This window comes from Callospermophilus lateralis, unplaced genomic scaffold, assembly GCF_048772815.1.
Source record: "Callospermophilus lateralis isolate mCalLat2 unplaced genomic scaffold, mCalLat2.hap1 Scaffold_45, whole genome shotgun sequence".
Classification (NCBI taxonomy): Eukaryota; Metazoa; Chordata; class Mammalia; order Rodentia; family Sciuridae; genus Callospermophilus; species Callospermophilus lateralis.
Genome location: NW_027514398.1, coordinates 12,028,774 through 12,054,730, shown reverse-complemented (window position 1 = coordinate 12,054,730; position 25,957 = coordinate 12,028,774). Strand labels below are relative to the sequence as shown.

General features: G+C 37.8%; 1 pseudogene; it reads left to right on the top strand.

The window, feature by feature from the left end:
- Nucleotides 1–25,957, top strand: part of LOC143388970 (kinesin-like protein KIF26B) — a 186,538-nt pseudogene that overhangs the window by 86,263 nt on the left and 74,318 nt on the right.

Sequence of the window (25,957 nt, the reverse complement as noted above, 5' to 3'; positions counted from 1 at the left end):
TTCCCTCAGGATCATCATCAGTTTTTTTCCAGTATTTAAATGATTAAACTCACAGATGGCAGCTTCTAAGTTATTATGCCACTGATTAAAGAATTGTTAAGGTAGATTTATTTCTCTAAATACAAACACATGCACAACTGAGATTTTGGCCAAAACTTTGCTAGATACAATAGTGTATTGTTTCTGTCTTCAAAATGTAGCCCATTATAGACTTGTGTTATAAAACAGCACTGCCTGGCATTTATATTGTGGTGTCTATCTCCAAAGAATTCTAAGCTCTTGATTACATTTTTAAAAAGATACTCAGTCTCTCCAATGTTTTTCTTTTCCTTCTTTCCATTATCACCAGCATCCTTAGATGTGATAATGGAAATAAAACCCTGCATACAGAGAATGCTTGCTGATTCTGATTTATCTTTCTTAGTCACTCTAACAGATGTGTTCATGGTTGAATGTGGATGGTCCTTGCTCCATATCACTCCTCCCACCCGTTTTTTTTTTTTTTTTTTGGTGGCAAGTAGGAGCTCACTGTGATCTCTTCATTGTTAATACTGTTTAACTGTTATTCAAAAAAAATGGAAACTATTGGTTTTTGTCTCATGCCAACTGGCTCCAGATTATTGTTATTTAATTAAAAAAATCCCTGTCACTATTCACAGTTATAATTTTTTTAATGCAGACCATCCATGAACAAAGAAATAATTAATTTAACAATAGAGACTTGTCTAGGTTTTTGGGTAGAAAACCAATATAAAAATTAAGTTGTATTTATTCACACCACCAACACCGTAAAAATTAAAGGAACCTGGGAATAAATATAATAAAAATGTGCAAAAATCTCTATGGATAAAATTATAGCATTTAAAAAAATTTTTAGTTGTAGATGGACACAATATCTTTATTTTATTTATTTATTTTTATGTGGTGCTGAGGATCAAACTCAGTGCCTCACACATGAAGGATGAACACTCTACCACTGAGCCAGAACCCCAGTCCAAATTATAGCATTTTTAAAAAGACATGAAGAATTCTAATTAAACTGAGAGCTATACCATGTTGGCAATAGGATGATTCATTATTACAGAGTTTCAGTTCTCTGGCCAGTGATCCAAAGATTGAATGCAATTTGGATCAGAACTACAATTTTTTGGGGGAAGGAGGGAGTTGATACACTGAGTTCTCAAATTTATATAAGGGTTGAGAAATAGAAATGTAAAGGTATAGATAGTCACACATTGTGGAATTGTCATAGGGAAAAACAAATAGACCAAGGGAACAAAATAGGGAGCTAGAAATAAATTCCCAAATAGTGAAACTTGGTTTACAACAGATGGACATGTGGACAAGTGGGAGAAGAAAGGATTATACAGTGAAGAGTGATGAGACAAGTGGAAAATCATAAGACAGGACAGCAACAAAATTGGGTTCCTGCCTACACCAAATACCAAAAATTAATTAGAAGTAGATTAAAAACTTAAATGTGAAAAGAAAATTTTAAGCAGTTTAGGAGAAAATATAGGAAGATACTTTTATGATCTTGATGTGGTGAATGACTTTATGAAGAAGACACAAAAAACATAAACCATGATCTGAAAGTCTAATAAATTTGACTGTATTAAATGAAGAACATCAGTTCATCAAAAGATACCTAAATGTAGCTGATGAGGTGGCATATGCCTATAAGCCCAGCATCCCAGGAGGCTGGGGCAGGAGGATCTCAAGTTTGAGGTAAGCCTTAGTAACTTAGTGAGTCCCTAAGCAATTTAGTGAGATGCTATCTCAGTTAAAAAATAAAAAGGGCTGGCTGGGCTTGGTGGCCATACCTATAATCACAGTGGCTTGTGAGGCTGAGACAGGAGGATGGCAAGTTCAAAGCCAGCCTCAAAAATGTGAGGTGCTAAGCAACTCAGTGAGACCCTGTCTCTAAATAAAATACAAAATAGGGCTGGGAATGTAGCTCAGCAGTCGAGTGCCCATGAGTTTAATCCCCAGTACCAATAAATAAGTAAGTAAGTATGTAAGTATATAGGGCTGGGCATGTAATAATTAATAAACATATAAAAAAATAATTATCAGACTTTAGGAACTTAAAGTTAAAGCCACAATGGAATACCACTTTATATCAGGTAGGCTGGCAAAAATATGAGTCTGATTTTATCAAGTGCTCACAAGAGATTCTTGGCAAGTTGCCACAGTCTGGCTGGGCACAAAATCTTGAGCCACTCAAGCAGGAACAAACTTTATTTCCAAAACTCCCGTGAACGCCATGCACAGGGCCTTCTCGTGGGACACACCACACCAACAGGAAATCCCTCCTCTGGAAATCCCTCCTACCACACTTACCCGACCAATGGGAACTCTCTGGGAGTCCAGGCAAGAGCTCCAATGTAGCAGGTGGAGGTGGACAGCAGGGTTCTAATATCCAATCGAATACACATCTTAACATAACCATTATCATCTCAAAACCTTGCTGGCATCACGTTTCAAACAAAAATGACATGCATCATTCCTACTGTGCTATGACTCTCAGCAGCAAGTAGAAATTCTCATACTCAGTGGGAGAGAATTTTTACAACTTTGGAAGACAGATTTTTACCTTGACAATCAAGTCATAGCACATGATCTTACCATTTTACTCTTAGGAGTAGACTCTGGTGGAAAGAGAATAGCTTTGGAAGATACACCAAGCTTGGATTTGAATCCAAGTTTTATTATTTTCCAGTTGTATGTCTTTGAGCATAAGACTTTCTCAGTTCCCCCATGAGAGAATATGGTGTATGGCACTCATGGCATATAATAAACCTTAATAAGTACATCCATTTGTATTAAGATCTATTAATAGCCATTATTACTAATTTCCTTATTAGTACCCATATTGTATATAGTAGATGGACAATCTAGCAAGGTTTGATTTGGATTTGTAGGATCTCCACTAAATGCCCAGCTGCTACTGTATGTATTTTATTCTTGGAAAGCCTCCATATCCCCTGCCCCCTCTCCTGCTTCACATATTCTTCATATGTAAAATTCCTGGCCCATTTTTTTTGACACACAGTGACCATCTCCTTGGCCAATAAAGTCAGTCAACATGTCAAACACATTATACTGTTGGTATAACATGTTCAAAACACAAACAATTATATGAACTCTTGTCAGACTCACACATCTTTAAGAGGTTTGGCTGAGAGAGGAAAACCTGGAACAGAGCATGCAGGGAAAAAGAAAATCACCAAAAAACAAAGTCAAACGAGAAAGGGAAGAATATTCTTACCCAAATTCCAGTTCCTGTGCTTGTTTTCAGTTCCCTGTTAAAGTAGGTACCAATTGCAAACTTCCTGGTTAGTGGAGACAGAGATTGTTCTCATAGTGTTTTGAGATTTTGAGCAAAGGAGGCAGTTGCTCCAGAAATAAAACAGAAAGGATAATAGTAAAACAAGCTTTTGAGTTCCTACTCACTTTAACAGAGTAAGCAGCCCTACCCGCTTAAGCCCCTCTTCCTCCACCCCAGCCCATGCCTCTCATTGTTTCTGGAGGGTCCCTAGTGAACATCTCCAAATCCCCCTGGAATCTCTGTATGACCTATTAAGGCAAAAAGATTAGCTGCCATGGGCAGGATTTTCATGGAGAGTGGAGAATGCATTTTAGTGGTGAATGAGAAAAAGGGCCAGATATGCTGATACCTGCAAACAGTCTTTGAGAGAGGCAGCTGATTGGCATCAGGAAAACTGCTGAGCAATTTTAAAAAATCCTGGAGTCAAGGTGAGAGAAAGAAGAGAAAGAGAAGGCAGCAGAATATCTCTTAGGAGTTTCCAGCCAAGTTCTGTGAAGTGCCCAGAAGGTTTAAACTGCTAATGCCAGATGGTTATGATAACTCTTAAAGTGATCAATACCTTACATATGGATGAAGTTTATATTTTGGTCTGAGGTTCAGCAGAAAAGCTTTGCACAAGATAAACTGTCCATTCATGCGTTTTGCTCATTGATCCCTACTATGTGAGTATGTTCTTACTCTGATAGACAGACATTGTCTTTAGCAGCTGGTTCTGTTCTGAAGAGTTGGCAGCTGAAGTGTTCTTCAAACGTGTGGAATGCAGATTTTCAACTCTGAAGAACAGGCTTCGATTATGAGCATCCCCAGTTTTCTTGTTAGACATGTACATGGTCTAGATTTGCCCTTTGTCTCAACTGGTCCTCCTCAATTGCACATCTGCCAGCTCCATTCCTCTCTCACTTGATCTATACTGCAAATAACCCTAGTTACTGATGAGTTTTGGTGCAGTTCTACCCTCACCTTTCCACCTAGCCTCTCAGAGAGACTCAGGGGAGAAAACTTGTCTTGGATAAATTTGGAGAAGAATTATAATAATAACAGTGCATCATATTACTTAAGGTGGCAAAGAGAGTAGATTTTAAGTAGTCTCAAAATAAAAAAAAAAATATATGAGTGCCTGGTGTGGTGGCACACACCTATAACCCCAATGGCTTCCTGAGGCAGGAGGATCACAAGTTCAAAGCCAGCCTCAGCAACTTAGCAAGATCCTAAACAACTTAATGAGACCCTGTCTCAAAAAATAAAAGGGGCTCGGGTTGTGGCTCAGTGGTTGAACCCCTCTGAGTTGAATTCCCAGTACCAAAAAAGTATATGAGGAAACACATATATTAATTAGCTCAATTTAGTTATTTAGTTATTCCATAATGTATACATATTTCAAACATGTTGTGATACACACACACATACACACACACACACACATATACATGTAATTTTATTTGTCAAGTAAAAAATAAAACCTAGGAATTCTTATAATTAGATTTTTAAGACAACAAAATAAATTTGGAAAAGAAAGATGACCTGTGAAAAATGCTTGTGATGTTTTTCCTGATTGGAAGCACTTGCCTTCTCTCCTAGGCATTTTCTCTCCTTGTCTTCCTCTAGGTGTCCATAAAAAACTGCTGGTAGGAAACATCCATTTCTCTAAGCATGTTACTCTGCCACTCTCCACACCTAGGCTCATGCTGGTCCTTCAGGGCATGTTCTCCTTTTCTTGACTAACTTCTTTCTACTTTTTCTACTCTTCTTGTAAAATCTCCCTGACCCCTGAGACTGAGCCAAGGCACCTCCTGTGCAACTCCATGGATCCTCCATCTCTCCATCTGGAGGTTTACCATGTACATATTGTCATCCACCTCCCTGACTATAATCACTCTAATAGTGCCAGCTATGTCTTGAAGCTCTTTATTCTGTGTCAAGACCAGGGCTCTGATCAATAAATATTTGTTGAATAGCTACATGGATAAAAGAAAGAATGAAGAATCCCTGCAGTGCCTCAGTCATAGGACTCTAGTGGTAAAGGAAATGAAATAATGTGTTTGAAAGACTTCGGTAAGCAGAGTGCTGTGCCCTTGCCCTCAGTTCTGAAACAGTATGAGGACATGTATGCTTAGTGCCAAGATTTTAGTTGGTTTCTCAGATAGGAAGATTCATTCATTTTAGTGAAAAAAAAAAAAACATTCTTTTTTGTCTTGCCCTAGCAGTGCAGGCCCATTCTTTGTGACAGAAGCAGGACAGACTCTATGTGGGCCAGAAGCTCTGATGTTTGAAACTCTGTGAGCAACATGAGTTTTTATTCCAAAATGAAAGGCAAGACTTTGAAAGCCAGTGCCCCTGGGTGGGATCACTCTGTAACTTACCTTTACCTGAGCTATGGGAGAAGGATTTCAGAGTCTTCCCTGGGAGGATGGAGAAAAGGAATGGGTTCCAGAAGAAGAGTGGCAAAAGATAGAAAACAAAGGGGTCCTGGATGGAGAAAAGGAATGGGTTCCAGAAGAAGAGTGGCAAAAGATAGAAAACAAAGGGGTCCTGACTTCCTGGAAGCCTCATCATGGAGGTAGCACAAAGAAGGAGCAAAGAGTTTTGAGTGTGGCAAACCTGGGTCTGGATTCCAGCCTCACTTTGAGTCCTTGATGTGTTTTTTAAGCCCTCTCATCAGAGGAGTAGTTGGGTTCTATTCTGTTTCTCCTGCCAGAGTTTATTTTTGTTGTGGGACTAGCCATAGCTAAGGAGAATGATGATGGATTGTTCCCAGCTCTGGACCAACCTTCTCCTTTTGTCTTTTCTTTTCTTTTCTTTCTCTTCTTTTCTTTCTTTCTTTCTTTTTTTTTTCTTATAATTAGGCAGAATGAGTTTTCTGTGGCAGTGCTTGAACTCTTTCATGCTCTTAAGTTTGTTTTCCCTGCAGAAAATTGTTCTTTGCAGGGGAAAACAATGTTTAAGAGGAATGGAGAATTCCAGTGACCGGTCCTGATGCAGAGCCACAAGATGGTGGAGAGGATGATGTGAAATCATGTACCTGTACTTGCTTTGTTAATAGACAACCCTGTAGGGATGTAAATATTATTTTCACATATGTCTATACACAAATCCCACTGCAGCTGCCTTTGCCAGTAGAGTGAGTATAGCCGTGGGTCTATTATTCACCTTCTCAGGTGCAGCCCAGGAATTTGTGTAGGTTCATTTTTCAGTTTCTTTTGTCCCTGGATGACTCCACAAATGAGCCTCCTGCTGTGTCTGGGTGCAGGGGGTGGAGGTGTGGGGTGAAGTAATGAGCCTGCAAGGCCTTTCTATACCTATTGGCTGCTCTACAGGGAAATTGAGGAATCCTGCAAAGCCACAAATCTGAGACTTCAGCTCATAGATATGTAAGCTTCTTGCTTAGGTAATAAGCTCCTTGACAGCCCAAACTGTCATTTGCACATTCTCTTCAGCTGAACAAAAAAGTTTCAGTTGCCAGACTATCCCTGTATACTGGGGACTAAGAACTGGTGAAGGTGGGCTGGGGAGGCAGAGCTGGGCTGATTGCTCAAGCTGCTCTCCACCACTGCTGCCTTTATCCCAGCCCACCATCAGGGTGCTTTCTCTCTTGGTATCTGATTAGTAAGTGTAAGTAAAAACTTGCAGTTCAGCCCTGGGTATAGGAAAGGAGTGCACTATGAATATGTAAATGGGGACAGAACACATAGTTTCCTACATTTAGTTTTTGGCAATAGGAACTAAATCTGTGAAGATTTTAATCTCTGTTAGATAGCAAATAGATCTTTGTATTTAATTCCTGTTGGATGATGTTTTAAACTTTATTAGGAGCTTAATAAAAATCCAATCAGGAGCTAGAATTGTGAATCAGTGATAGAGCACTTGCCCAGCAGGTGTGAAACACTGGGTTCGATCCTCAGCACCACATAAAAATAAATACATAAAAAAATCCAATCAGTAATTGAATTGTAAAATACAGGTCTGCAGATAAAAAGTAAGAGGAGAAGCAGAGATATGGTACACAAACATTTATTGAGCCCCAAATATGTGCAGATACTATCTGTAAGGATATGGGAACTTGAAAGTGAATCAAGAAGAGGAATGGTTAAGATATAAATTAATTTATACTGTAGTATACTATAGCATATTGTGATATGCCACAGCGTGATTGTATTACCAAAATACTATCAGAAGATGGAAGAAAGGTATGAATTCTGCTTTGTGTGGTGCGTCTGAAAGGAGAAGTGGGAGGTGACTGTAAAGGTAGGGCATTTTAGAGGAATTAGCTTGATCTCTATTTATGCACATAAATATGAAAATAGATGGGTGTCCTGCAATTATATTCATATTACATTGATGATTTGAAATGAATATCTTCCATATTTTCAAGATAAGCAATGATTAGTAATAGATCACATTAAATAGAATATTATAATGATGAGAACTGTATTATGTTAGTGTTTTTATGTGACAAGATAGCTGGGGAATAATCAACTTAAAAGGAGGAAAACTTATATTTTGACTTGTGGTTTCAGAGGTTTCAGTCCATGTTCACTTGTCCCTATTACTTAGGGCCTGAGGTAAAGCAAAACACCATTGCAAGAGTGAGTGATAGAACAGAGCTGCTCCCCTCACAGCAAAGAAGTGGGGGAGGGACCCAAGTGGCAACAGCCCCCTTCACGGGCACCAGGACTTTAACTTCCTTCTTTCAGAGGCCCTCCCTCCTAAAGATTCCACCACAGCCTGAGGACCATGTCATTCACACATTGGCCTTTGGGGGGCTTTTAAGATTTAAACCATCACATGTATAATACAAGATGCAGAAACATGACACAGTTTTTCAGCTGATTGAAAAAAGTAGTTCATGGGTCAATACAAGGGGGGGGGGGTGTCCAAATGGACACACACCTGGAATTAGGACCTAGGCTTGTGACTGTTGGGGAGGGGTATCTTAGACTACTCTATTACTTACTTTATTCCTATTTATCTGTTTCTAAAAATCTCTGTTTGCAAAGGGAGAGCTATTCAGGAAGGAAAACAGGAGAATAAGTCCAAACAACCTAATTTCACTTGAAAAATCAGAAGTCCTTACAGCAAAACTATCTATAGTATAAAAAAAAAATCACAGGATTTTATAGCACCTTTCAGGTAATTTGAAAAGATATTAATGAATCTTTTAAAGTACAAAATAAGTGTAGAAAAGTGTTTTGGATGCTTTTTGTCATTAGTTTAAGTATTGCAATGGTTATAAAAATAATTGCATCTTATATCTGGGAGAATTCTTAGAGATCATGCATTCTGCTGATTTACATCTCTTTGATGAATGGCGCTTGGGGTAAGGGAACTGTGTTAAAACTATGAGTGCTAAGTTAGTAAGAAATATCCTAGTCTTTCATATCCATTCTTGGATACATTCGTGGATTTATTCTTCTAATTCAACGATTTTTGATAAAGTCCTGGCAATCTGTAGTAAATGTATTTGACTTAAAGATACTGGATGTACCCTTCAGGAACTTTGAAAGAAGGCATAAGACATGTATGTAAAAAATAAGAACAGGATGTTATCTTAATAACACAATGAAAGAGAGCTATTAACATTCAGAATATAGAAAATTAGTTCCAAGTGAAAGTGATGATTATGGACTTTGATAGAGAATTCACTTTTTTAATCTTGGACTTGAAACTTTATGTTTGTTTTATTTTAAAATCTTTGTGCATCCAACATAGAAAAATGTGCAATTAAGTATTTGGCTTAACCCATGTTTTTATTCTGAGGAAATGCAAAATAGGATTACAATCAAATTGTTGAAATGTCACCATTAATTGGGCATAAGAATGTCAGTGATTCATTTTCTTTGAGAAATATTTATATTTTTAGAACACTAAGTTCTCATCCATGTGAATCCTATAAATATGAGGAATTGCTAAAGACAACTCTATGCTGAAACTACCCCATGTATAAGTCAGGAATAAACATGGACTTTGAGCCCCCTCTGGAGGAAAGAAACAGAGCCCTCCCCTGCTAGTCCAGCAGCAAATGGTTTGTTTTCTAAGGGTCAGAAATGGAAAAAACAATCATCGAATCAAAAGTGACTTTTGGAATTAATCTTATGAAACAAAAGTCTACAGCATTTGACTGGACACATAGAGAACTCAGTGAACGTATTTCAGAAAAATTCCTGTCCCAATGGCTTGGCAAAACAAATGTTGGACATAGACTAATAATGATATACAAAAGTAATTATAATGAGTGTAATAATTATATTTGTTTTATGAACATGTTAGCCTGAAAACTTCCATACTATAAAATATTTCATGCATTATCTTCAAGGAGCCAGAAAATCTTAAAAACAAATTAAAATCTATTTGTTCATTCCTTCGTTCTGTTAATATGAATATCTACTGTATACCAGTTACCATTTTTTGGCAATACAAATATTAACAAAATTTTCTACTCCTATGGATTCATCTTAACAGGCAGAATTAAGCATCAGCTCTGATCATATGCCTTTCCCTTAAGAGACATTGTAGCCTTAGTGAAGGTATGAACAGGGAGGTAGGGAAGCAAAAATAATGGTGAATCTGGGGAGCTCTCAAAAGGTTGGACTGCACTCTTTTTTTAATATTTATTTTTTAGTTGTAATTGGACACACTACCTTTTATTTTTTTATTTATTTATATGTGGTGCTGAGGATTGAACCCAGGGCCTCACACGTGCTAAGTGAGTGCTGTACCTCTGAGCCACAACCCCAGTCCTTGACGGCACTCTTTAAAAATCAATAAACAGAATCTTATTTTAACCACCCTTCAGAATAAAATTAATCACCTTCCCCGTAGATGATGAAGTAGTTATTAATATAATCTCACAAGCTTGTTTGGGAAGGTAGTCAAATAAATCCCAAAGCATAGTCTTGCAGAAGCTCTGGGCTGAAGCAATCCTTGAATAAAAGTCACCATCAAAATCAGTATTTCCAAATACTTTTACGGATGGGAAGCATGTGAGGATTGGCCTATCAGCAAGACGTTCAGACAGAGAAATCTGTGTGCCATGGATTTTGAACCAACTCTGTTCATCCCCATCCATCTGTCAGTCCATCCATCCAGTGATCCATCAGCCATGTTTGAGTAGTACTAACTAGAGACCAGGCAATTTGGGCAATACAACTGTAGAAAAAATAAAAAACAAAAACAGATGGCTCCTGACTTTATAGAGTTTTCAGTTTTATGAGGAAGATGCAAGTAATTATTGCCAGTTGTGAGAAGCAGTATGGTAAGTTCCACTTCTAGCCCATTCTTCTAATTGATGAGGGACCATATGACTGGTGTGAGAGATACAGGGGCTTTCAGCCTTTGTCACCAGAACAGGCAATGTGTCTCCATCTAGTGCATTATGGAAGGTGTTACTGTCCATACTCCATTCAAACTGTGGGCTAGAGGGTAGTGTGCTCAACACAGGATTGGTATTCTGTTTTTGCCTACACATCGATTTTGCACACCTGCTCTAAAAGTGCCCCAACACACTACCTACACTGTGTTGGTGTGGTAGTGAGGTTGACAATCTGTTGTCCAGTCCCTGGTCATTCTAGAATGAAGACAAACTGTCAGAGGAGCAACTACTAAGTAACTAATTTCCCTCCAGCACAAAAGGTGACAGACACCTGGTTGACATAAGAATCTAGTTTCACCTTGTGGTTTTCAGGGCAAAATAACTGCACTGACAGAGATTTCCTGACATGTGATTTAAAGCTGAAGAAGACCCCAATTTATTGGTTCAAATTAAGAAGTTATTTTCTGAACTTTCTTAATGATAAATGAGACCTTTCAAGCCAACAGTACAACCAAAACTCAGATTCAAGATGTCCAGGACCCTAAACCCAGATCAGGGTTAATATCATATAGTGAGTCACAATATTGTCAGACTCTAATGGGAGTGTTCAAGGTTGACTCCATGCAGCAGGGCTTAAAGCAAAGGTCTCTTTCACCTCACTCATTAGGATCCATATTTTAAAAATCTTATGGGAAAGAATCTTAAGAAATATTTAGGATATTGCTTTCTAAATTGTTTTATTATAGCAATAATGGTAGCAAGCATTTGCTGGATGCCTACTATGAGCCAGGAACCATTCTAAAATGGTGAGTGTGTGTGTGTGTGTGTGTGTGTGTGTGTGAGAGAGAGAGAGAGAGAGAGAGAGAGAGAGAGAGAGAGAGAGAGAGAGAAAGGTCAAAGAGCTGTGAGTGGCAGAAATATATAAACCTAGGCATTTTGACTGTACTGTCTATTTCTATTTTGTACCTCTCTTGAGAGAACCCTGAAATACTAAAATAATATAATACTAAATAAATTTTTGCTAAAGCATATATTGCATCTCAAGTACTAATTTACATAAATCTTTTCTCCATGCACCTTTTATTCATTTTATGAGCCCAATTGAAATCCTAAGTGTGAAAGTGCCCTTGAGCAATTTTCTAGTCTAGATTGAGTTAAACAGAGTGTTTGTAAACAATCTAGAATCATAGAACACGTCTTTCTTAGTCCATTTGTGTTGCTCTAACAAAAATAACATGTGCTGAGTAACTTAGAAAACAGAAATTTATTTATTAAAGCTACAGAGACAGGAATTGAAGATCAAGGCACCAGCAGACTCAGAGTCTGGAGAGGGCTCTCTGCTTCATAGATGGCACTTCTTGCTGCATCCTCACTTGGCAGAAGGGGCAAATGGCTTCCCTGGCCTCATAGAAAGCAGTAACCCTCTTGATGAGGGCTCTGCACTCATGATCCAATCACTTCCCCAAAGGTCCCATTTCCAAATGCCATTATCTTGAGGACTAGGATTTCAACATATGAATTTGAGGGAGATACAAATTTCAGACCATAGCAACATCTAATTTTGACCCACTTGAGTGGACTAATATTGAAAGAAGTTCAAGAATTGACTACTAACAACATTACCTATAGTATGCCACTGGATATGAGCTCATCTCAGCAACCTTGATAAAAATGCAAAAAAAAAGAAAAAGAAAACCCACCTAAGAAACCAGTAAATAGAAGAACAGTTTCATGTAACTTTCACTTGAGGATTTTTTACCAGTTTACCCAATTGATTTTAAGCAATTTACAAAGGTACCTTAGATATTCAAATATGTATTAGTGACCAGTTAGAAGAATATACATACAAGGATTATAAAATGTGTGTGGGGTGTGTGTGTGTGTAAAATGTGTGTATGTATGTGTGTATATACAACACATATAAAATACATAACCCATATATATTATATTGAATATAAACCATCTAATATCCAGTGAAGTTGGTTATTGTACTCAGATTTTAAGCAGGCTCTGAATCTATGGACACTAAGGTAAATGGAGCAGAAAGAAATAAAAGAGAAAGGGGACAAATCTTTCATTGAGCTCCTATGTGGTGCAAGTCATTCTGAGGGCTGCTTTGCCATACCTTCTCCTCTTTCCCTCACACAGTGACACCTTGAGGTAGCTCTTATTCTCCTACAAAGTGGCTGAACTAGGATTTTAAGCAAGCCTACCTAACTCCAATTTTTTTTTAACATTAGGCTTACTTTGTATTAATCTCACATAATAAAGTGATGCATGATATGTCAGGAGGTGCCTAGTCTTTCTTGGAGGATTTATTTATTTATTTATCTGTTTATTATTTATTTATTAATTTATTTAATGAATGAATGAATAAATGAATGAATTAATCCTTACATAGGGAGGGAATACTGGATAATGGGACATCAATCTATAAATCTCCATTTTCCTTAGTTTCCATAAAGTTCAGAGCCTCATATAAATAGGAGGTAAATAATCATTCTCTATGAAATAGTATGAATAATGGATGAATAAGATGAAAGATATTGTCTTTAATTTTTATAAGATATAGAAATGTTTTTATGGTTGCTGTTATTAACCTCTAAAAAACAAAGCCATACCATGTGATCATTATTCAGTACAAGGCATTTAGGTAAAGGCATCAAATTTTAACGTTTCACGTTTTTCTTTTCTTTCAGACTTTAATTGCTCAAAAGAAAGGTCTAGGTTTTTTTACTGAGTTAAATAGGAAATTGAATTGAAAATTTTCCTTTTATTTTGATATATTTCTCTACTTCCTGTAATTTACTTCAAAGTGATTTCCTTAAAAGCAATATTTAATTATTTGATAATTCTTTTTCAAAAATATTTTTTTAAATAATCCCTTTATAAGACAAAAAAGGAACTAGGAAAAGCATCATAAACATTCTAACTAAAAACAATGAAGTTAATGAAAGGAGTTCACTGACTTACCTTTTATTTTTATTAATTAATTGATTTTGTACTGGGGATTGAACCCAGGAGTGCTTTATTTTTGAGCTAAATCTCCAGTCTTTATTATTTTCTTCTTCTTCTTCTCCTTCTTCTTCTTCTTCTCCTTCTTCTCCTTCTTCTCCTTCTTCTCCTCCTTCTCCTCCTTCTCCTCCTTCTCCTCCTCCCCCTCCCCCTCCCCCTCCCCCTCCCCCTCCCCCTCCCCCTCCACCTCCCCCTCCCCCTCCCCCTCCACCTCTCCTCCTCCTCCTCCACCTCCTCCCCTTCTTCTTCTTCTTCTTCTTCTTCTTCTTCTTCTTCTTCTTCTTCTTCTTCTTCTTCTTCTTCTTCTTCTTCTTCTTCAATTTTGCGACCAAAATTAAAGTTCTCACTAAGATTTTTAGGAGCTAAGTTGTTTAATCTGGTCTGGAACTTTCAATCTTCCTGCCTCAGCCTCCACAGTCTGAGATGACAAGATATGTGCCACTGTACCTGGCTTATCTTCTTATTTTTATTCTTTCTTTTTTGTACCAGGGATTGAACTGAGAGGTGCTTAATCACTGAGCCACATTCCCAGCCCTTTTATGTTATTTTATTTTGAGACAGGGCCTCCATAAGTTTCTGAGGCTTGTTTTGAACTTGCGATCCTCCTGCCCTAGCCTTCCCAGCCACTGGGATTACAAGTATGCACCACTTTGCTTGTCTCTTCTTATTTTTAAATTCTTAGTTATTCTTCCTACCCTCTCCCTGTTTCAGTCAGCTTTTTCCTTGCTGTCCTTACAGGAGAAAATATTTATTTGGCATCATGCTTTTAGAGGTGTCAGTCTGTTGATGGCTGACTCCATTGCTATAGGCCTGAGGTGAGACAGAACACATGGCAGAAGAGTGTGGAAGAGGAAGGCTGCTCAGCACTGGTAATCAGGAAGTGGAGAGAACTGTGCTCACAAGGGACAGAATACAAACCCCAAGGGCATGCCCCCAGTGACCCACCTCCTCCATTATATCCTAACTACCTATAGTTACCACCCAGTTAATCCCTGCCAGGGGATTAATGTACCAATTAGGTTAATACTCTTATAACCCAGTCATTTCTCCTCTAAACTGTTTCACATTGTCTCACTCAGGAGCCTTTTGGGGACACTTCAGATCTAAACCATAACACTCCTCATGCGCGCATCACATATGCACACCGTGCTGCCGCACAGCCTCCAACAGAGAGAATAAGTGCAGGGTGGGTGGGAGAGGTGGAGGGAGTCTAGTCTTAGTCCTCAATTTGCATCCTGTCAGTGGAGAAGGGCACTCCACACCTCCTTTCTGTTTCCTTCCCATGCTCTTTATCACCTAACTGTCCTGCCCCCACAAGAATAATCAGCCAAGTATGTAAAACAAGAAGCAAATTTTAAGTCTTCATTAGCAGTTTTGAGGCAAAGTTGCTAAAGGAATTTCCTCTATAGGCTGGTTAGGTCATGATTACTAGAGATTGTTTTTTACAACTTATTTTGGTCGAAAATAATCTCTTATCTCTGCTGTCTTCTCCATGGAGATGGTCTTTGTCCCTTATTAAAAATAAAAGCTGCCTCCTTTCCTCTGCTCTTCTTTCTTATCCTTCTGATACCCACAGAAACTATAGATGAGCCCCTCTCCCTTATTCCTGTGCTGACAGTTCAGGTCTTCTTTCCACATCAGTTGTGCTAGGTAGAGATTCATCAATTTCATTGTTCTTAAAGAACCAGCTTTCGGTTACAGTGATTTTTCTCCATTAATTTTTGGTTTTCTGTTTCATTGATTTCTGCTTTTTTGATAATTATGTCCTTTCTGCTATTTATTTTTTTATTTAATTTGCTCATCTTTTTCTAATTTCTTAAGGTAGAAGTTGAAAACATTGATTTGAGACCTCCTGTTATATTTCATATAGGCATGTAATCCTATAAATTTTCCCTAAGACCATCTTTAGGGGAAGCTAACAAATTTAGACATGTTGCATCTTCATTTTATTCACTTAAAAACAGTTTTTAAGTTCCATTTTGTTGTCTTTTTGGCCATCAGTTATTTGGCTGAGTTGTGCAGTTTCAAAATATCGGGGAATTTTCCAGTTACCTTTCTACAGTCACTGCTCATGTAGTCCCATTTATTCACAGAACACACTGAGTAATGTGAATCCTTTAAAATTTATTTAGATCCAAGAATATGGTAGATATTGGGAATTGTTTTATGTGCCCTTTAAAAGAATATGTATTCTGTTGTTGAGTGTTACATAAAGGACAAGTTATTCAAATCTATATTTTGACTAGTTTTCAGTCTACTACTTATATCAGTTATTGAGAAATGGGTATTTGAATTCTCCAACTATAATTATCTATTTCTTCCTGTGGTTCTATCAGGAAGACATTCATATATTTGAACATCTGCTCTTAGGTACATAAACAGTTTTTGTCCTGCCTCTTGCTTGCCCTCTTTGTCATTATGAAATGTTCCTCTTTGCCTCACAGAATATTTTTTTCATCTTCTGTCTCTTTTGTCTGATACTGGTGTATCCACTCCAAATCTCTTATGGTTAATGTTTGCTTTTCCTTTACTTATGCATTTAATCTATTGTTTATTTATATTTAAAGTGCATTTCTTTATAGGAAGCTTATAATAAAATCACACATTTTTATTTATCTGACAATTTCTCCCTTTTAATAAGAGTATGCAGACTACTTATACTTAATGTGATTATTGATCAGGTTTTATGCAAAGTACTGCTTTTCTACATTTTCCATTTGTCTCATTGATTCTTTGTTCTTTTCTTTTTATCTGTCACCTCTTGGATTTATTAAACACTTTTAAAGATTTTGCTGTATGTCTCTTTTTGGTTTATTAGCTGTAACTCTTTGTTTTTAGTGCTATTTAGGTTTTGTAGTGTATTGTTAAGATACTGCCATCTATTCTCCAGTGATATTACACCACTTGGTGTATAGAATAAGAACCTTTACATTAGTATACTTCCATTTCTCCACTCAGATCTTGATTCTATTGTTGTCAAACATTTCTAACTTTACATATATTGTTTTAGTCTGTTTTTTCATTGCTGTGACCCAAATATCTTTTAAGAACAGTAAAGAGGAGGAGAAGTTTATTTTGGCTCATGGTTTCAGAGGTTCAGATAATAGTGAATCAACTCCATAGCTCAGGGCCCAAAGTGAGGCAGAACTTCATGGCAGAGGGCATGGAAGAGAAAAGCAGCTTAGAAAATGACAGCCAGGAAGAAGAGAGAGACCTGCTCACCAATATAAGCCACAAAGGAACACCCCCAGGAACTACTTCCTCCAATCACATCCTACCTGTCTATAATTACTGCTCAGTTAACTCATCTCCATGTATTAATCACAGATTAGGTTGGGCCTCTCATAATCTAATTACTTTACTGGATCTTTTATTGTCTCACACATGAGCTTTTGGGGGACACCCTCATCTGTAAAACAGATGGATTTATCTTGGTAGCTGCTAGATATTTTTGAACCTTGTAAATATCCTTAATCTCTGTTTGAGGAAATTGATTACTTGGAAATAGTTTGATCCTTAATGGTCTTGCTTTTAATGTTTGTTAGATTGAACCAGGGCTGTGCTCAATCCAGTACTACTAAGTGTCTCCCATTACTGAAGCAAGACCCTTCTGAGTACTTTACCTAATATCCTTTGATGAAACCCATATGTTACATTGTTATTTCATTTTAATAATTAGTGTGTGTGTGTGTGTGTGTGTGTGTGTGTGTGTATGTGTGTGTGTGTGTGTATGGTGCTGGGGATTGAACCCAGGACCTTGAGCATGGGAGGCAAGCACTCTACCAACTGAGCTATGTCTACAGCCCAATAATTATCTTGTAAAGAGATTTAATAATAATAAAAATATGTATTTAATCATGTGCTTATTCCCAAAGCTTTTCGTCTCTTTGTTTATCTTTTGTGGGTATGCCTTTGGTGAATTCTTTCAGCTTTTTAAAGTCTGGAAATGTCTTTATTTTCCTTTTATTTTGAAGTGATCCTTTTTATGGGTGTATTCTTTGACTTTGACAATTGTAGTACTTTAAAAATATTGTTGCACCATCCTCTCACTTGTATTATTTCCAGTGAGAAATGTGACACCATACTTATTATTGTTCCTTTGTATATAATATGTTTTTGTTCCTCGGGCTGTTTTCAGTTTTTCTCTTGATCATTGGTTTTGAGCAATGACGTGCCTTGCTGTACTTTCCTTCATGTTTCTTGTGCTTGGAGCTGATTGAGATTCTCATATCTGTGGGTTTATGGTTTTAATCAAATTTAGGCAAATTTTAGCCATTATTTCTTCAAGTGTTTCATCTGTAATACCCTCTGTCTCCCTCAGGAATTCCAGTTACATATATTTGGATACTTGAAATACTACAACTCTTTTTCTTGTCTACCTTTTTTTGTTTGTTTTTAACTTTTAAATTCTCTCTGTGTATTTACTTTTGAAGAATTTACATTGCTAAATCTTCAAATTTACTCATCTTTCCTTTTACAATATCTAATCTGCTATTCTATCCCGTATGTTTTTCATCTCACACATTACAGTGTTCATCTCTAGTGGTTGATTTTGTTTTTTAAAAATACTTATCCCATGTCTCTGCTTCACTTTTTGAACACTTGAAATAAGTTTTAATGACTGACCTAATATAGCTCTCTCTGTCAATTCTAACACCTATGCTCATTCTGGGTTGGTTTCAATTATCCCTTCATTATAAATCTCATTTCCCTACTTCCTTGCATGCCTAGTTATTTTTTTTTTATTAGGTGTCAGACATTTGCATTTACCTTGTTGACTGCTAGATATTTTTGAACCTTGTAAATATTCTTAAGCTCTGTTTGAGGATGTAGTTGATTACTTGGAAATAATTGGATCCTTAATGGTTTTGCTTTTAGTGTTTGTTAGATGGAATCAAGTCTGTGCTCAATCTAGCACTAAATGTCCCCCATTACTGAAGCAAGACCCTTCTGAGTACTCTACCTAATATCCTTTGAATATTGAGGTTTCCCAGTCTGGCTGGTGGGAGAAAAACAGTTTTTACAGCCTTGTGCACTATAACTTCTATTTTCTTCAGATGGTCAGTTCCCTGGCTCTGGGTAGTTTTCTCATATGCATTTGCTGATCAGTTGAATATGCAAGGGATCTTCTCATAGTTTCTAGAGTTCTCTCCTTTCCAACTGTCCAATAAACTATTGCCTTGGCTTCCCCTCTCTCCTCAACTCAGGGAGTCCACCAGGTTCCACCTGAGTCCCCTCCCCCTGAGCCATGCCTGGAAACTCTCTCAAAGCAATATGCTGAGATGTAGGTAGTATTTGCCTTGCTTAGCTCCCCATTTCTCAGGGACCATTGTTCTTTGCTGCTTGATGTCTAATGTCTTACAAACAGTTCTTTTATACATTTTGTTCATCTTTTGTTTGTTTCAAATAAGAGAACCAATCTGGTCCTTGTTATTTCTTCTAAGCCAGAAGCAGAAATACTCATGGGGAAATTTTCCAATTTTTCTGAGTTTTATGATGTCATCTATAGAAAAAGATAATAGTATTTTATTTATAATTTTTACCATGAAAACTGAATGAGACTGTGATTGTGTAGTACCTGGCAATTGGCAGATGCTCAGCAAATATTTGGGTCTTCGCTCTCTCTATGCCTGATTTTTACTTCTTCTGGATTTTACTTGGGTTATCAATGTGATTAATGGCTGAACTTTGGGTTGGAATCTCTATAATGTTTGACTAAATAGACAATCACTTGTGGGCCAATAAAATTTTAATGAGATGGGTTTCACAAATCTGCTATCCAAAGGACATTGAGGTACAAACCTTTTTTCTCCTTTAATTAGACATTTGTTTTTTCTTAAACCTCATACAATCCAAACTGCTAGAATTATTCATTTGCTTATACTATGAATATCAGGTTTTGGAAGGTCAGTGATTGAAGTAGACAGAATTTAAGAGGACCAGTGCTATTTGTAACCCAGTATAACTTTGTTGGGATTTCCACTAGATCATGAATGTCAATCGTTTCTTTCCCCATTTCTTCTCAGATTTCCCAAAGAGCTTCATGAAGATGTGTTTGCTGTAACTCACTTATCCTCTCTTCTTTTTACTTCTCTCCCACGGTAGTGTCTGGAGGTTCCAGTCACCTGCATCTCATTGATCTTGGCAGCTATGTGAAAGCTTTTAGCAAAAATTGAGAAGGAGGTTCAGGGCTGTGCCTCTCATTGTCTGCACTCGGCAATGTCATCCTCGCTCTCATCAACGGCAGCAAACACATCCCATACAAGTAAGTGATTCTTCTATTTGAACAATAAGTGTGGTAAACATGGTACCAGAGCTGGGTGTGGGACACTTAGTCCAGTGCCATCTAGGGAAAAGTGTGGCACAGAGGGACAGTCTGGACCAAATTATTAGTTCAGAGCCATAGATCAGCATTAGCTAACAATTGTGTAATGTATCATCTTTCAAATTGGAGAGTTTTAGAAATACTTAAGTTCACTCCAGTACTAACTTTAGGCTACTCAGAGAAAATAGGACATTATCTCAGTGGAGGTCTCCAGTTAAAATGACTATTTGTGGATTGTTGTCACCATTGTATCGATGTGTATATTTAATAGTGATGTGAGTAACTGGCTGAGATAGCTTATCTTTTCTTTAATACTATCAGATTAAACAAATAAAAATACAGATGCCCAATTGCATTTGAATTCCAGATAAACAAATATTTTTTTAGTATAAGTATGCCCCCCCCACCACTATTGTATGGATACTATAGGAATTCTATATATTATCTGGTATCCCTACTTAGCAGAGTTTGTAATGTTTGGGGATTTTCCCAGCTCTATTCCTTGCAAATGTTTTTTTCTACATATTATATTCTTCCACTCTTTCTGCTATTGCTCCAAGATGATGAAATTAGAGCCACTCCTATGTCTGGCATAGCCATGGACTTACCATATCATCTATGCCCATAAATGACCTAACTCAACCACCCCTCACCACCATCACCCAGCTTACCTTTGCCACTGGACAATGTGGAGGGGTGATAGATGCTCCACTGGCTATCCAGGCCTCTGAAAATGCCCAGCTGTGCCTCTTACTAGTTATAAGAACTTTTGTAATGATTAAATGAGGGTTATAGCTGTATATCTTGTCTATATTATAGGAATATAAGACTCATAATGATATAAAATTAGTATATGAAAGTTTTTTGGTAGAATTTAGAACACTGTGGTAAATAACCAATAATAATAATAATAATAATAATAATAATAATACTATCTTTATCTATTTAAGTGGAAATTATACCTACTTCAGAGAGTTGCCATAAGTAAAAATATATGGAATCAATTTTTAATCTGTAAAAAGTCTACAAAATTCAAGTTATTGTATGGGAGGAAAAAAGATAAAACAAGCAGCTTGTTCTGTAGTAACTGAGATTCAGGCTGAGTTCTTGAATTCTCCTTCCCTCTGTCCTAAGTGGATATAAGACCCACTAAAAACACTGTAATTTTATCCTCCACTGGGAGGACCATTACTAAATAGACCTTTTAAAAGCTTAAATGGTAATTATATTCTGGTCTGTCACAATTCTTAAAATTTGGAATCCTACTTGATGAACCCAGAAATAGTTTTCCCAAACCATTTTAAGGCTTGGTTTTCCTAAGTCATTAAAAAAAAATTCAAGTTAAGTTTTATGAAGTTTCATTTATGCTGTTAAACAAACTCAATTTGTGAGTTCAAAAAAAAAAGGAAGAAAGATCTGGAGAGGGATGTCAAGTCTAGAGAACTTAGAAGGTAATTAAGGAGGTCCTTGTTGGTTTTTATAAAATGAGAATCATGTCCGCAAATATAATAACAATAGATCATGATGGAGATGAAATTCAAGATACCACCTTATGAGGTCACTGATTATGTATTTTGTATCACTCACATAGTTTCTAAAGAGTGACATGTCTTTATGATTTCAATAAATACTTGTTGAATTGATGGTGGGAAGGACGAATGAATATACACATATGAAATTATTTTTAGTTTAGATAAAGTAACTTCCTTATGGTTAGAGTTAGGTTTTACTATGAACAAATAGGAAAATATTAAGACTTATTTTATTACTAGTTTAAAGTCTCTTATTAAATAATACATATTTTTAACATCAGCTGGCCTTAACAACCAGCCACCTGCCCTCTTAGAAGGACGAGTATGAAACCACCCCACTCCCCAGTCCCTGCAGACAAATGTTATCTCAATTCCAGGAGTTCCCTTCCTTCTGTTCTGGCATCCAGAGTACTGATCATAGTGTTTCTATGTGTATGTGAAGCATAGACTTAATATAAATGCTGTGTCTGCAGGAGACACAGTGATGGAGTTATTCCCTGGTATCAGGATAACTGGTGGAACCATTGGTCTCCAGGCACACACTTCTATCAGCTGTCCTTTCTCTACCTCACTTATATCACCAAGAGCTTGTTGGGCAGCCCACTGATGAGTTATGGTAACATTGCAGCTTCACAAGCCAGCTAGCAATGTCTTTCCCCAAACCCCCATTAGCTAGTACATTTGTTCTTTCATTCCTCTAGCCTTACTACCCTCCCTTGGTCCTTAGTACCCTCCCTAGGTCCTTACAGTCCATTGTTATTCATAAGCTTTGAAAGATCTTTGCCATAACATTTTCTCAGATTCTCAGCCATGGCAATTTTTTCAATATTTGGTGTCTGCACATTGTATTTGCAAAGTGATTAATCAACTAGAAACTATCCTCTTTCAGGGCACAGAAAGATAAGACAAAGATTTACTCAAATCACCCAGCCAGTTGGTGGCAGGATCAAACTGCATCACTTTTTACAGTTTCAGAGACCTTGGCAGCTCTGAGCCCACGTGGCTGACCTGCTCCCCCTTTTCATCAAGCTCTATAATATATTAGCTGCCTTGCTCTGCACAGCAGGGGTATCTGGCACAGCAGGATGGCCCAGATTTTTTTACCAATTCCATCAGTGCTCTGAAGCCACATTATGCAGCATTTTGTTAGCATAATAAACACCTTTCAGGGTGTCAAACTTAGTCTTTGCATTGGTTCCTTCTAAAGGGGAAGTTTCTTACCCATACAGTTTCTTTTTTTCTTCTCACTTGCTGGGGGAAAAGAAAAAAAAAAACAGAAAATCAAACTCATATCTTTTACCCTCCCCCACCTGACCAAAACACAAAAATCCCACTGCTTCTTCATTTGTCACCCTAGACAACTCTGTGCTTGGAACCTGCATTAGTAGCACTTGCTTCTGGGAAATTAACTGGAATGTGCACAGAGGGGATATAGCCTGTCTTCATTTCTCTTCATCACTGTACCAGACGATTTGTCATGTGAGTAAGCCAGAAAGTGAGTTCGGATTCATTACCCATCCCAGTGCTCCCACAAGCACCCTAGATGTGCCCTGAATGGTTCTGAGTTTGCAAATGATATTGCCTTTGCAAATGACAGATGCAGGCGTGGAACAGGCTCCCAACCTCAGCCATTGCACAGCACGGACTTCCTGGCCAATCCCGAAGCCATAAATTAATCCTAAATGGTGACATCATTCAGAAAGGCATGCAGGGAAGTCAGGGAGACCACAAAAGACTCCAACCCCCTAATCAGTTCTGCACTGACAGGCTGCACAAATTACTCTCTAACTTTGGTGAAACCTCATGACCAGGAAAATCTGTCCTTGTCCTGAGCATTTTGACAGCACATTTGCAAATTTCCTTCAGGCTCATTCATTATGGTTGTTTGCTATTCCTTACCACTTCTTGGGCAACAAGGTGCTAGGGGTCTTCCCATTTGATGGTTTAAAAAATAAAATAAAAAACAGGGTCATTGACATAAATTCTTATGCCATAGACCAGGGTCCTAGGTCCATACCATTAGGTTTGGTCCCCAGAAGGGCCACTGAAAGAATGTGTCAGGGTGAACTTAGCTTTAGCAAAAATGCTGTTATGGGGCCAGGGTTGTGGCTCAGTGGTGCAGCAATTGCCTAGCATGCATGAGGCACTAGGTTCTATCCCCCATACCACATAAAAATAGAAACAAATAAAATAAAGATATATTAAAGAAATGCTACTATGTCCCAGTTCTTCTGAAGGCTCACCATAACTTAATTCTCTGAAAAGAGAATTTTTGGTCCATTTTAGATGTTGTTTTATGAAGGGTATAAACCCTTAAGAAGCATATCCTTCACATTGTGACACTTCAGGCCCTATTTACTCCATTTGGAAAAACAATTGCCTTAGTAGGTCTCATAATCTGATACTGAGCAGGGAGCTGCTGCCCAGCTTACACAAAAGCCAATTCTCTGGCACCTGGTTTTTAAAAAAGAAAAAAAAAAACTTTTTATTAAAGGCCAACTCTCAAGTGAACAGGAAATTTAAAAAGAAAGTTTTTTTATCTGCTGATTGTTGGTAGCAGGGGAGTCCATGGGAAGGAAGAAGGGAGAAGCTGCTTGTTGGTTGAATGATGAGAGGGAGACGTTTTAGGTGTTTTTTCTTTTGCACTGCAGTGCTGGTGATGACCCCAGAGCCTCACATAGGCTAGGCGAGCACTCTATCACTGAGCTACTCAGCTAGGCCTGCAGTCCAGTTTTAGGTTTTATTTTGTTTTGCATAGGGTGGATGGTCATTGTGCCTTGTCACAGGTCACATGTCTCAGGGGAGTTATGCTCTATTGAGGGGTCTTTGCACTTGTGATATCCAGAGGCCATTGACCCTATGAGCTGGCCGCTTCTTTTCATATCTGTTCTTGAAAAGCCTATTTCAAACTGTCCTTGAGTGAATTCTGAGAGCTTTTCCTGAAAGACAACATGACTTTGTTACTTAAGTAATTTATATCTGGGTATGTCTGAGCCTTAACTGATTTCAAATCTGTTTGCTTATTTGCCAACAGGATGCTCACACTCTTGTTTCTAAACAACAGATATTTGATAGTATTTTGGCTCCCATTTAATAAGACATCATGGAAAATGACTCTGTGACCCTCTCATGCTGTGTCTGTGTGACATGCTCTTTCCAGGCAACTTACAAAATGGTACTGCATAACCATCCTATGATGTAAGTGATGCTCAGTTCCCCTTTTTTATGGGTTTGGTCTGTGGTGCAGACCAGAGTCCTAATCCTTGTTTGTCTAGATCAGTCACAGATGTGCTTTGGGCCCAGGCAGCTGTACTGACTTCACCTCCTTCTCTCCATGGTCCAATAACTTTGAGAAAGCACGTGGATCCTAAGACAGTCTATTGTCATGAGCTTCAGACTGTAAGCAAAACTACCCACAGCAGAAACCTCTATCCTGCCAGAGCAATAAGGATGTCCTTGCACAGCTCTGTAATGGGAACACTTTTCCTCCAAAGGCTTTAGTGAGGGGTCAGGAACCAGGTCGTGTGTAAGAACACAGCAGCTTTCATAGCACAGCAATTCACTCAAACCAGCAGGTAGCACTAGAAACTGTAGATTCAAGTCAGTTACTCCAAGGAAATGACATTTTATCACAAAGGCAGCTTTTTCAAATTGTTAACGGCTCTTCAGCACGAGATGGTATACACCTGCAGCAGCAAGCCTAAAATTCCCAAGGAATTTGCAGGATGCCCCTCTCTGAAGCATGCAGGTGGTCCTCTGCCTTGCCAGGAGAAACACCTCCTCCAAGTATCCATTTAGCTTTTGGGATCAGCTGTGCACCCTCAGAACTGGAAACCCACTCAGAGTCTAGAAGGCTGGAGAAAAGTGGCTCAAGGTTACTGTTAGCTACAACCTTCAGTTCCCCTGGCTCCAAAGACCTGTCCTACTGGACTTGATTATTTACATGTACCATAAAATTAAATTAATATTTACCAGAAAAATGCAAATACTCATTCTCCAAACTTACTTAAGATAGCATGAGATGGGCAGAAACTCTGTGCAAGAATCTTCATGTATGAGGCAGACACACACACACGTGCATATTTAGCCCCCTTTAAATGTACATTAATGTTAGATTATCTCTTGTTGATTTACAGAGAGAACATCAATTTAGAATTATTTGCACAAACTCTAGATATCAGTTTATAGAATTCCCTGTTTAGAAATAAAATAACCAAAGCCTCAGGTTGCCAGGCAACTACAGCAACGAAAATTCTTAGCATTGCTGCTCCAAAAACATTCATTTTTGAACATCTTAATGACAGGATGAAGAGAGAATTAGCTCAGAATGTCTCTAGGACATAGAAGTCCCATTTTTAATGAAATTTTTAGCATTCTCACTTTCTTTTATTTTTTTTTAAAAAAAACAGGAAATTTTAATTTGTATCAATAATTTTTTTTTATTGTTG